Source organism: Mauremys mutica, chromosome 4, assembly GCF_020497125.1.
Source record: "Mauremys mutica isolate MM-2020 ecotype Southern chromosome 4, ASM2049712v1, whole genome shotgun sequence".
In the NCBI taxonomy this organism is placed as follows: Eukaryota; Metazoa; Chordata; order Testudines; family Geoemydidae; genus Mauremys; species Mauremys mutica.
In genome coordinates, this window is record NC_059075.1 from 59,287,808 (window position 1) to 59,301,922 (window position 14,115).

Here is a 14,115-nt window from a genome sequence, read left to right on the forward strand (position 1 = left end):
GGGTGCAAAAAGTGTCACAAGAACTGACCCACAAAACGGTGCAGAGTCAAGAATGTTACCGCTGTGGTAAGCTGGGTCACCAGGCATCAGAATGCTGGTGTAAGGACCTGGTGTGTCAACACTGTGGCAAAAAGGGACACATTGAGTATGCCTGTAAACAAAAGAAAAAGAGGCCTGTGGTCTGGCCGACAAAAAGAGGAACCTTGCATACCCTAGAGCAGACCCAGGATGATCAAGGTGACACCTCCTCACAAGAGGAAGTGCCACTGCATGTTTTGTCTTTGGCAGCGGGCTCACATGAATACTGGGTAACCCCCTTATTGGAGGGCAAACCTATACGCATGGAACTAGACACCGGTGCAGCTGTCTCGCTGGTTTCTGAGACTGTGTATAAGGAAAAGCTACAGCATCTTCCGCTTAAGGCAACAAAAACTGTTCTGAAGACGTATACAGGTGAAGCTGTGCCCATGTTGGGCACTATTGATGTTAAGGTGGAGCTCAATGGACAGGCGGCTAAATTGCCACTGTTTGTGGTGAGAGGTGACTACCCAGCCTTAATGGGTAGGTCTTGGCTTGGGAAGATTCAGCTGAACTGGGCAGAAGTGCACCGGATGACTAAAGAAGAAACCAGTCTAACCCCTATACTAAGGAAACATGCTGCTGTTTTTGGAGATGATTTGGGAAGTATGAAGGGAATCACTGTGACATTGAACATTAAACCTGGCAGTCCACCAAAATATCTGAAAGCCCGAACTGTGCCATATGACATCAGGCCAAAAGTTGAAGCAGACCTGGAGCGCCTGGTCACCAATGGAGTCCTAATACCAGTTACCCATAGCTCATGGGCCACTCCTATCATTCCAATAGTGAAGAAAGATGGCTCTCTCCGGATTTGCGGTGATTTTAAAGTCACTGACAACCCAGTGTTGTGTGCAGAGCAATACCCGCTTCCCCGCATCGATGACCTCTTCGCAGGCCTGGCTGGGGGACAAAAGTTCAGTAAGATTGATCTGAGTTAAGCATATTTACAGATTCACGTCGATGAAAAGTCCCAAGAGCTGTTGACTATTGTGACTCATAAGGGGCTTTATCGATACTGTCGCCTACCCTTCGGAATCACATCGGCTCCCGCCCTGTTCCAGAGGGCTATGGACCAGATCTTGTGTGGCTTGTCAGGAGTTCAGTGCTATCTGGATGATATCCTGGTCACTGGAAGAAATGAAGAGGATCACTTAAAGAATTTAGAGGCTACCCTACAAAGACTGGAAGAGTATGGCCTACGAGTTTGCAAAGACAAGTGTGAATTCTTCAAGCCCTCTGTTGAATATTTGGGACACATCATCGATTCTGCAGGTCTTCATAAGGCCCCTGCAAAAGTTAAAGCTATTGTGGAGGCTCCCCCACCTCGAAATGTAAGCCAGCTACGCTCATTTCTAGGACTACTGAACTATTATGGAAAGTTCATCTCACAGTTAGCCACACTGCTAAAACCACTTCATGAGCTCCTTGGGCAGAACAAGGCCTGGAAGTGGACTGAAGCCTGTGATGTTGCATTTAACAAAGCTAAGGATGCATTGTTAAATTCTGAAGTTCTAACGCACTTGGATCCATCCTTACCCCTGCAATTGGCCTGCGATGCTTCCCCTTATGGAGTGGGAGCGGTCGTGTCACACATTATGCCTTCGGGAGAAGAAAGACCTATTGCTTTTGCTTCACGCACTATAAGCAAAGCAGAAACTAACTACGCCCAAATCGAACGTGAGGCATTAGGAATTGTTTTTGGAATTAGGAAGTTTCATCAGTACCTGTTTGGGCGAAAGTTTACTCTTCTTACAGACCATCGACCTCTGACATCAATTTTTGGACCCTACACAGGCATTCCCCCATTAGCTGCTAGTCGTATGCAACGTTGGGCATTGATACTTTCTGCACACACATATGAAATCAAATATCGGAAATCCACTCTGCACGGCAATGCAGATGGCCTCTCAAGGTTGCCTTTACCGGTCAAACATCAAGATAGTGCCCAAAAGGAAATCTTCTACTTTGAACAGGTAGAGAATACACCCATCACTGCTACTCAGATAAAGAAGGCAACCCGCGTTGACCCAGTATTATCCCAAGTTATGGACCTGGTGATGCATGGAAAATCTTGACAAATCTCTCTGGTCTCACCCGACCTTGTTCCCTACATGTCCAGGCGGACGGAGTTATCGGTCCAATCTGGTTGTTTGTTGTGGGGGAGGCGTGTCATTATTCCACCACCCCTGAGATCACAGATGTTAGAACAGCTACATTCCGGTCACTGTGGAATAGTGCGCATGAAGGAAATTGCACAAAGCTATTTTTGGTGGCCTAGATTGGACAGTGCTATTGAAGAGAAGGCAAAAGCTTGTATGTCATGTCAGAGTGTAAGAAATGCACCCCAGTGGGCACCCCTACACCCATGGGACTGGCCTGAAAACCCGTGGCAACGTATTCACGTTGACTTTGCTGGCCCCCTTGAAGGAAGCATGTTCTTGGTAGCAGTAGATGCCCATTCTAAATGGCCAGAAGTCTCTATAATGCAGTCCACTACTGCAGAGAGTACTATCCAAAAACTACGAGGACTCTTTAGTCGTTTTGGTCTGCCAGAACAACTTGTGAGCGACAACGGACCGCAGTTCGTCTCTCAGGAGTTTCAAAATTTTATGAAGGCAAATGGGATACACCACATCACGTCAGCACCATATCATCCGTCCACCAACGGATTAGCTGAAAGATTTGTGCAGACAATGAAAAACGCTTTGAAATCAGCAAAGGGACAACACTCCATTCAAAAGCGTCTGGATACCTTCTTACTTTCCTATAGAAACACACCTCATGCTACGACCCAGGCTTCCCCAGCCTTTCTAATGATGGGACGACAGCTGCGCACTTGCTTTGATCTGCTGAAACCTTCTGAACCCAGACAAACTGTGCAACATCAGCAGCAATATCAAGTAATCAGACGGGCACCCAGAGCAAAAGACCGAACCTTTAGCCCAGGGCAGCCAGTTTTGGCTTGGAATTATACTTCCAGAGCTAAATGGATCCCGGCCACAGTCATCACTCAAACAGGACCTGTTTCCTATACAGTCCGGACTGCAGAGAATCTTACCTGGCAGCGACATGTAGATCAGCTGTTGCCAGGTCATGCCAGTCTTCAGGACCCATCTGCAGTTGAGGGGTCTGACTTCACCCCTCCTGGTGAGACACCGAATCATGAGTCACCTGTTCCTGACTGTTCTCCTCCATTACTGCCGGCAGCTGAGATACCCCTTTGCCCAGCACGAGCTGATACCACCTCCTCACCTATTCGTGCTGCGGACCCTGAGCCCCTAGTACTTTCGGGTGCAACAACACCAGAAGTTCGCCGTAATCCACCTAGAGACAGAAGGCCTCCTCATCGGCTGGATCTTTAGTTAGGGCGAACCCACGGTTATGGGGCAAAATAATCCCCAGGGTTTAGCTGGGAATGGAGGCAGTCTACCCTCCTTCTCTAGTTTAGTGTGTGTTTCATTTAGGGGATGTTCTTATTAGGGGGGGAGGAATATGTTGTGTATTTGGTTGTCATGGGTTTTGTTACTATGGCAACTGAGTTAGACTATTAAGGGATAGCTCAGCCGGTTTCAACCGGCTGAGTGAGCTCTCTGTTTCTGTAAATAAAATGGAGGTTTTGGTTAGCTGTCTGCTCTCTGGCCTCAAGTGATTGCTTCCTACACCGGCTGCCCCTAGGACATAACAAATACCATAGCCGACTGAAATTGCAATGGTAAGTTTAGGTCAGCAGAAAGTCATTACATAAACTGGGCTTTAGCCTGGATGCCAGTTAATAATAGGGGATGGTGTAATTATGAAAAGCGCCATGAGAACTTTAATCTCCTCCATGTTACATCTCATTGAGAAGATGGAACACCAGCTGCACAGGGCTCCCTAACACCATGCAGAGTCTTTGTTTCCTACTAACTTACCAACACCATTTCCTGTAGCACCTCTGTGTTCCTTGGATGTCTCCTAACCCAATACCAATCTGGCTTGACTTGTGAGATATAAGAGGATCACAGTACAAGTTGGAATGACCAAAAGACAATAATTTCCCAACAGCCCGAGTAAGAACACACAATGTCTGACGTAAGAACTGTGCAGAGCAGCAGGGAGGTAATGTTACCATTCAAAAGTAGTGAAGTGATAGAGATTATATTGAACATTATTTCTTTCACTTTAATGTGCCCTAATTTCAGAAATGCGGTTTTGAAAAGTTTCCGTCAGAGATTTCCAGGAACATTACAGTCCTCTTTGAAGAGCTGCCGCATTTACCTACATATTCAGACTTCACTTGTATTTCTCCCTCATCCCCTAGTGCCCCTCCAAAAATGCAGACACTTTCTAAGAACCGGGTGGCCGTGGTGAGGCCACTTTCAGCTACCAGCAGCTGGGCTGCATTCACTGGTGTCAGAGGTTGGAGGAAGCCGTTTCCTGTTTTGATGGTATTCAATGCCATTTAACAATAGGGGGAAAGAAAGCTGCATTAAGACTGCAGGATCTAAGCATGGGGAAATTGTTTTCAACATTACAGCTCTGCACATCTCCCTGTTCTGCCCCTAACCTCGCCTCCATCTCCTGTTCCTAAGTCTAAAAGCGAGAGGCAGCGGTGGAGAGAAGAGGAGGAAGAGACAGTTAGGGCTTGGATAATAGGTACTTATAGATGTCTCTGCCACAAATGGCCTAAAGGTCTAAGCATCAAGTTTGAAATACTACACTGCCTAAAATTACTGGTTCATATCTCAGTCCTTCCTTCTAAGTGAAATACGCCGAGGTCCATGTGTGGGTCTTTCAGAGACTTGGTGCAGCAAGTTTCAATCATGCTTTCTGTGGTGAAACTATTTTGTCTTGTCTTCTAAGCAGTTAAATTGTTTTCAGCACCAGATGCAGGGGACCAGTAGCTGATAACCATTTTTAGCAATGGTCAGCTTACTGGAGTAGAAAGGATATTAGTGTAGGACGTGCTTAGCCATTTCCCCTCAGTACAGGAGTTCTTATCACCTCTCTTACCTGCAGAGTCCTTAATCCCCTCGGATCTGTCTCAGTTCACAGAATGTCTTTATCCCTTTCCCCCTCTCATTCTACTTCCCCATAACGTATACTTGTACAGCATCTCTCACTTCAGTCCATGCAGGTCATCCTCAGGGACTCTCCATCTAGGAATCCCAGCTCACTTGCCCTCTTTTTCAGAAAGCAAGCTCTGGGGCTAAGAGTTTGGGGTACAAGTGGGTAAAGAACAAGTTAATTAAAGTAAACAATATAGCTTCTACTGGAGCCATGCAACAACAGGAAACAGGTGTTTCTAGAAACCCAGAGAGTAATTTGAGTTTGTCACCTTCCCTCCCACTTCATTTCTGCACCCCCCGCCTGGCACTCCTGAACACGCACTGTCTTCAAACATGCAAAGAGCAGGAGCATACAAGGGCCCCGGGCAGATTAGAAGTTGCAGACTCTTCAGCACCTGCACTGCAGAAATCTCAAGTGAGTCACCTCCATCTGCGGTAGCAGGTAACCCAGCCATTGTCAATCAACTCTGCAGAGCCTAAAGCACAACACTGTCAAAAACCAGTACTGGGACAAAACTGAGCTTGTAAATGTAATTCCTTTACAATGGCCTATAACCTTAAAGAACCTCAGAATCATCATAAGTAAGTCCTGCAGTTTTTAGCTACATTCCAGAATGATTTTGCTTTAAGGGCGCACAGCCATCAGGTGTTGAGATAGGGTTACAGTACAGCGGGACAGGAACCTCCAAGTCTGAGTGTGCGGTGAGGGGAAATGTGCTTCTGATGCCAATTGGTGTTGTTCTGAACTGGTTGGGACTGGGTTACAATGCCAGTGCTAAAGATAAAAAGAATTGGAGGGTGCCAGGAATGAAATGGATTGGGGCATAACACCAGGGTAGTAGGAGAACGTAAAAAATAAAACTATCTTGGACCCAGACTGCATTATGAAATCTACCATGCTTAAATACAGTAATTGCCCAACCATGTTATATCACTGTCTGGACTTGCCTGTGTAGACAGAGCCAAACTGTTATCATTATGTTCAGAAACTTCTCTCTCTCTCTCTCTCTCTTTACCAGGGATGCCAGGAAAGAGTATTTAACACCAAAAAAACAACAACTAGACTCTTGTTAAGGCCACATCTACACTAAATACAACATTGTCTGTAGCCAAGCCATGACATGCTTCTCTGATCTCAGTTCTTCAAACATAGAATCATAGAATATCAGGGTTGGAAGGGACCTCAAGAGGTCATCTAGTCCAACCCTCTGCTCAAATGACTGAGGTGTGTTCACACAGCAGTTTTTTTCCCACAACACAGCCCTGCGTCAACTGCATTTGTATGTCCACACCTATCATCCTGCTTGATCATGCAAAGGACTATAACTACACAGCAGGCACATCCCAAAACCGAGGCATTGGGTGTGGTAGGGCCAGGGGAGAGTGAGCAGGAGATGTGCCAAATGTAGGCTAACCCAACCTATCACACTTTCAGGGCTGTGGGCTAGGACTTGGTGGAACGAGAGCGCCAAGTTCCCCTTTGCCTAGCTCTGGTACGGGCAGAGCTAAGGGATTCGGGATACACTGAACTAAAAGAGGAGCAGCAGGATCTATCACTAGGCCAGCTGACCAAACAGACAACCTTGCTACAGGGAGCCAGAGATAGAGCACTTCTGGTGACGGTTGCCTATGAGAATACCAAACTATCTCCAAGATTTACCAGCTGAATCTGTGGTAAAGATGGACTCCAACTCAACTATGTGCTAGCAACCTCTGGCTGCAGGGACACAGGGTGGGGGTCTGGGCATCACATTATTTGTTTTTAATGTTTATATTAAAATGCTTGTAACATAGAGATGTATCATGATCAGTGGAACTGGAGTCAGAGGGCGCATGTTCCCTAGAGAGACTGTTATTGCAGGGATATCGGGAAATCGGGGAATGTGAGGAGTTGGGCTGGAAGCAATGCAGCCATATGGGCGAAGCAGTGCACAGTGTTTAATAAAGCGCCACCTGTTCAGCTTAACTTGCATTCAGCTGCATTCTTTGCTAGTGAAATGGGGGACTCGGGAGGTTGGGTGCTGCTGTGTTGGAGTAGCTGGGGGTTTCAGAGTGAGCCCACCCACTGTTCATCCCACAGCAGCTGCTGCCATGTCTCATGTCCTGCAGGACTGGCTGGTCTCAGCTCCCCACTCCAGGCATTGTGACCTGTCCCCTTGCGCACAAGGTTGCTGCACCACTCAGGTTTGCCCTGGATTCTCTAACAGGCGTGGCTGGGCCAAATTTGAATGAGTGGTGCTGTGAACCAATGAGCTGGGGCCAGGTTGAAATCCGTGGAGTGAGGATTCGAGCCCAACCAGCCCTTCAGGACATGGGCCGCTTCAAAAGGGACAGGGGGGTTTGTGGGTCAAAGCAGGACAGTCCCACAAAACCTGGGACTGTTGGGAGATCTGAAATAAGACAACCTTTTCCGATGTCCCCTTCTTCCTTGAAATTGTAGTTTGTGGCTTCCTATCTTTAGTGTATACGAATTGGGTAGTATCCCCTTAAATAGTTTGGGAGCTCTCTACTGGACCTCTCTGTCTTTTATTGCACAAGCCCCAGAACGTAACGGGGAGAAGTATATATATGTACTAGACATTGGCAGTTTATATATAACTAGTAAACATAGTTATTTGGAACTCAACTATGTCCATGTGGTCTTTGCAGAGTCTTAATGTTGGGTAGAGAGCAAAGACAATGCTGCCTCTTTCACTTTTCATGAGGCAGCTCAGATTTTTATGGGTCACTCCCACATGTTGCTAGCCATTTTGAAAGTTCCCAAATCTACTCTGGGTACAACACTGTGTGACTTAATATTATTCAATTGCAATGCAGGGTCATGGCATGATGTGAAAAGTTTGTGCAGCAAGAAGCAAGAACACTGGTAAATCTCATGTGGCAGAAAGCGCAAGCACTCCCTTGGGATCACCAGTCCACTCTGTGGCAGCAGGGATTCCAGCAAGGCCTGTCCTGGGCCTAATCTCCACAGCAGCAGGAATTTTGGGAAGATCAGTCCTGCTGCTGTTCCCCATCCACCCCTGTAATGGAAACAATGATTCTAAGGAGGCCTATACTGGGCATGATCCCCAATTTGCAGGAATTCCAGGGAGACTTGTCTTGGGCCCAAGCATTACCAGCAGCAGGAATTCTATACGTACAGCATCTCCAAAATCTGGTTTTGCCAGATGTTGGTGTTTGACCAAAGGCAGGCCCTGAGATCTGTCATCAGACTCAGTTGACTTACATTATACTTATATACAATCCTTTGGCCTTTGGAAGGAATTAAATGGTACATTCTGCTCCAAGCTGAATGGAAAACCACTTGACCTTTGGAAAGGTGTCAGTTCCATAACACAGTGCTTTCAGCCAAAGACTGTGCCGTGAGACTGATTTGTCACTTAGGCATCGGTCTAGCGCAGAAATGCTAATCTCCTTCAGATTTAAGGAGGCTGTTTGCTGCCAGGACTTCTCTGCCAAAAGATAACATTATAATCCTGATAATCAGGCGCTCTATGATGATAAAATGGCAGCTGCCTGCACCTGTATGAAGAGTTTCATTCTGACAAGCTTGGAAAAGCCATTTGTGCTGTTTTCTATGGAACAAAGCAGAGCCTTTTACTCAGAGGTATCTGAATGCAATGTCCAGTCCTAAACTAGAAATGGAGAAGATGGAACAGACTATGCCTTATCTCTTAAGGCTTATCACCAAATAGACTGGTTTCTAGCTGCAGCAATGAATTGCTTATTGCATTATAAACTATTTCTGAGGACTGCTGTCAGTTCTAAGAACGCCCCGTTTAGGCCTCTCTAAACTATAACTTTTAACGGAGTGTGTAACCAAACAGTGGCATGGTTGGCTTTAAATAAGATGTGTGTGTACATACAACATAATGAAGGCTACGATTTAGTCACGTAGGTCACGGCAGTCACAGATTCCATGACTTCGCCGGACCTCTGAGACTTTTAGGGCTTAACAGGAGAAGGAGGCGGGACTGTGGGCCCCTGCCCTGCAACAGGGGCTGGCTGGAACAAGGACCCTGCGGCTCCAGCCCAGCAACTTCCTCCGGGGGCTGCAGCCGGGCCATGTGTGCAGCCAGGGCTGTGTGCCCCAGCCCCGTGGTGTCCCAGGCTCGACAGGGCTGCAGCCAGGGCTGCGCAGCCCAGCCCTGTGGCTTTTGCCAAAGGCTGCAGCTGGGCCAAACACCCTCCTTGTGGCTTCCCAGCAGTGTGCCCAAGGAGTGTGCCCAGGGCTTGGCGGAGGCTGCAGTTGGGTTGCACACTCCTACCCCACAGCTCTGGAGCAAGGGCTGTGTCCCTCGTGGCTGCTCCCCCCGCTGCGGCCACTGGAATCGGGGCTGTGCCCCCTGCCACTTTTACTAAAAAGAACTGAAAAAATTTAGCCTTAAACATAATTAATATGTGTTAATGGCGACTGCTATCTGTCGCCCTTGCAAGAGGCTTAAGTTGCACCTGGTCACCTTTCTAAATTACTGTTGCTTTGCTGTTTTGATGGCACCTCTCTAACCATGCCTGTGTAACTGAACTAGGAAATGTTCAAAGCTCTATGTACAACATGACATCCCAGAGAGCATTGCTCCATGTCTCACTGATACCATGCTGTGCTTTAGCTTGGACACTCTATCCCCTGCTGAGGCAGTATGGGAAAACTGCCCAGATTTGCTCAAAATGCACAAGTTTTTAGACTAATGAAGATGACCTTTTGGTAACTCTGCATATGGTTCTCCCTATCTCTTGGGTGAGGCCTAAAGCAGGGGGCGGGGGCAGGGGAGCTCACAGCCAGATTTCCTCAGTAAGGACTTCTCCTATTTGTTGCAGGGCAGTGATCCTCCAGGAGATGGCTTCTCTCCCCACCCTTGCCTGGGCTGCTGGACCTCTCTTTACTCTGTTTCTTTCCCCAGCAGAATGCCTGAGGTGGAGCTTTCCTATCCCAGTACCACTCCAGCTGCTCTCTTGACTGCATGTAGTTGGATGTCCTTTTCCATAACTGCTTTGATTTTCATCACTTTCACTGATGAAACTGGGAGACAGTGCAGCATGTTAATGGATTCAATGTCCTGATACCCACCCGCCAACTTGCTGCTGGAGTTAAATGCTCTGTATATATGTTAACAATGTAGCTAATAAAGATGGTTATTAAATTACTAGCAAAAAAAAAAACAAAAAACTTGCTGCTCAGAGCACCAGCTAACATCAATAATCATCCTGGATAATATCTGACCTCTGCCTGGTAGCACTGGAGGCATGTCACTATGTGCTGCAATCTCTTTGGAGTACTAAGAAGGGACTTTGCCAGGACTGTCTCTAGGGGTTTGTGGTCTGATTGCACTATTACAGGTGGACACAGGTGTACTGTTGGAATCACTCCACTCCATAAACCACAGTCAGTAGCTCTTTTTCTATTTGGGTGTGCCCCTGTTCAGTCTCTGGCAGAGTTTTGCTGGCGTAAGCAACTGACTGCTCCTGCAAAAAAGCTACATCCAGTTCTTTCTCCCGTGCATCACACTAGAGAGTCAGTGGTTCTCCTGGCTCGTTGTACTTCAGGGCAGGGGCATCTGTTATCATTTGTTTCAGTGCTTCAATGCTTGCTGTTGGGAACCTGCCCAATCCCACTCAGAATCCTGACTTGTGAGCAGACATGGGTTCCACTACTGCCTCCAGGTGTGGCTAGAACTGGGACCAAAAAATTTATCATTCCTACAAAGTGCTGTAACCATTTCACATCCACTAGATCCACATCCACATGTAACCATGTCTCTGACTGCCTTGATCTTGTTGGGATCTGCTTTGGTCCATGGGAGCAGATGTCCAATGTATGTCACCTGACACTCAGAGTTGCATTTTTTCTGGGCTGAGTTTTATGTTCTTGTCCCTGCATTGCTGTAGAAAAGCTTATAGTTTCCCATCATGGTCTAATTTAGCTTCTGTATCATTGCTGTCTTCACCACAATGAGGATATCACCTGCAATTATTTTCCCAGTCAGTCCTTCCAGCACTTGGGTGAGTCTTCTCCGGAACACCTCTGTTGCTGGGTTTAGGGTTAGGGTTAGGGTGTGGGCAGCAATTCAATGCATGGTTCAGAGGCTTTGGGTCTATGCAGATGTGTAATTTGCTTAATGGCTTCTTTGCCATTGGCGGGCTCCTTACCCAGGCTCTACTGGCCGCCACAGATGCTATGATACTCCTGTTCTGCAGATTCTCTGCGCACTGAATTATGTAGTGCCACTGAAATTTTCCTTCTTGGTAAGCACATAGGTTCCACTGGGAGGTCTACTTCAACTCACGGCTTTTCTTTAAGATACCCATTGCTTTTGAAAACATTCCCATATGCATTTAAAATTGTCTTAACTGTCCATGGGACTCGTCCTTTTGCTTCTTGCACTGCAGCTATAAAATTCTGATGCTGCACCTTGATCAAAACCACAGTTTGTATGACCCCAGGAGAGGTCTGTGGTGCTTCCCTCCACCACCATAAACTTCAGTTGGCACCATCTGTTATTTTTCAGGTTAGTTACTATGAGGTCACTTTTTCCTATGGGCTGCATTATGCTCTCATTGTATATTATTAACTTGCGCCTGCTCTTTGTAATGGGTGCATGTCATGGGGTCCCCAGGGTGTAACCTGGACTGTGGGACCACTGAGCTCTCCAAACCCACCAACCCGGGCTGCCTCTCACACTGTTATGCTGATGTTAAGCTACAAACCTCTGACAGGCCCCACACTTACACAGACATCCACTGGCAGGGACACACCCAACTGAGTTACATGAGTAATCTCCCAGCCACTCATGAACCATCAATAGGGAGGCTCCAGCCAATTCCCCCCAGTTCCCCATTCTTGAACCCCAGAACTGTACCATCTTGCACCGGTCAGAAGCCTGGCCAGTGTAAGCTCATTACCCAGTTTTTCACTACTTCATAGGAAAATGGACACATCAGCCTTTGTAATCTGAGCTGAGATTCCCCGAAACTTCAACCAAAACACATTGTTTTAGGTAAAATATAAAATAGATATTAAGTGATTATGTGTAGCAGGCATGAGATCAAAATTGTTTACTTAAGAAATAAAAATAAATTCCCAGTCTAAATTCTCTAAACTAGCAGGATTTGAATCAAGCAGTATCTCAACCTGACAGATGGTACAAGCAGGTTACAGTTCCTCAATACACAGGCTGAGACTAACTTCCCCAGTTCAAAGTCTTTGTCCTGCGGGGGGAGGTGGGAGGATAAAGGCCAGCCACTCCCAGTCTTTATTCAAGCCTAATTGACAGTGTCCAGGGAGACTAAAGTGCTCTCCTACTGGTTTTTGAATGTTATAATTCTTGATGTTTGATTTTGCAAAAGAATAAATGGACACAAATCAGACATCAAGAATTGTAGCATTCAAAAACCAGTAGGAGAGCACTTCAATCTCCCTGGACACTCAAAAGTCACTGTTCTTCAACCAAAAAAACCCTTCAAAAACAGACTTCAATGAGAAACTGCAGAACTGGAATTAATTTGCAAACTTGACACCATCAAATTAGGCCTGAATAAAGACTGGGAATGGCTGAGTCACTAGAAAAAATAATTTTCCCCTCTGTTGATACTCACACCTTGTCAACTGTTGGGAATGGGCCACATCTACCATGACTGAATTGGCCTCGTTAGCACTGACCCCCGACTTGGTAAGTCAACTCCCATCTTTTCATGTGCTGTATATTTATACCTACTTACTTTTTTTCACTCTGATGAAGTGGGTTATAGCCCACAAAAGCTTATGCCCAAATACATTTGTTAGTCTCTAAGGTGCCACAAGGACTCCAGGATATTAATATTCAACAGATCAAGACTTTTAAAATGATACCTCACACAAGCCATACTTTGTACAAAACATCTCAATTATATGACAATGATGAATATGTGGGTTCCAGGGTGCTGAGGTGCTGTGTGTCACAGTGCATTTGAGTCCAATTCACCCCAAGGAATCACACTGCAGGAGGCCCTGCTATCCAGCTGAAATCGCACCATAGTTGCATGCACAGAGACTGGTGGTGTCCCTGTTGTTTCCTGTCCTGGCAGCCTAAACCTGATATGTTCTCAGACACAAGGAGAGACTCATGATGATGAACCACCACTGGCTGGTGTGTCTTTTCCTGCTGAATCTTTTTGAGAGCTGGTTCTGCTCTTGTACACTCTGCTAAAATGGTTTAAAGTGCCACAAAGGTACTTCTCCTTTACCCGCTCCTGCTGTCTCCCACAGTAAATGCATCTCACTCTGGATATGGAACCCTGGCCACCTGCTCTCCTCTGCTGTTGTCTCCCTCCATGTATTCCAGGGGGTGTTGTGCCTCCAAGGGCTTTCATGTCTAAACATTTGTCTAATGTGACACCACCTTCTCAGAGCAGCCATACCTGAGCATGGTGATCCCAAGTGCCACAGACGATCCTGTCCTGAATTGGGAAGTCTGTCAAGTCCCCAGAATTTCATGTAGCAGCCAGTGTGTGTAAGGCAGTAACATAAGGGGATTTTCCCCTCCCCTTTGGACTGGTCTCTAGTGCAAAGCCTGTGTCACTCCACAGTTTCATTCTGCTTTGGGGAGCAATACGTCCCCAGGGCTCCTAGGACTGTACTACTGTGAGGCTTGAGGTAGGGGTGAGTTTCAGAGTGCTGCAGGCTTCTCTGCCTTGTTCCCCAGTGAAGTCAAATAACAATATTACGATCCTGCTGTGTCGTCCTGCATGGCCAGGCCTGTGAATAGCTCAAACGCCTCCTTCCTTGGGAGGCATCTCTGGGCTAGGTTTGTGTCTGCAAAATCCAGGGGGCTTCATATAGAGATCCCTGGCTTCCACTGACAGGTGCTGCACTGCAAACTAAACACTGCCACCATGTTTGTGAGAGCCTGAATGTAGGATAAGCTGAACAAGTGGCACTTTATCAAACCCTGACCACTCTCCTGTCGAGGCAGCTGAGTTGCTTCCAGACATTCCCAGTTTCCACTGGCGT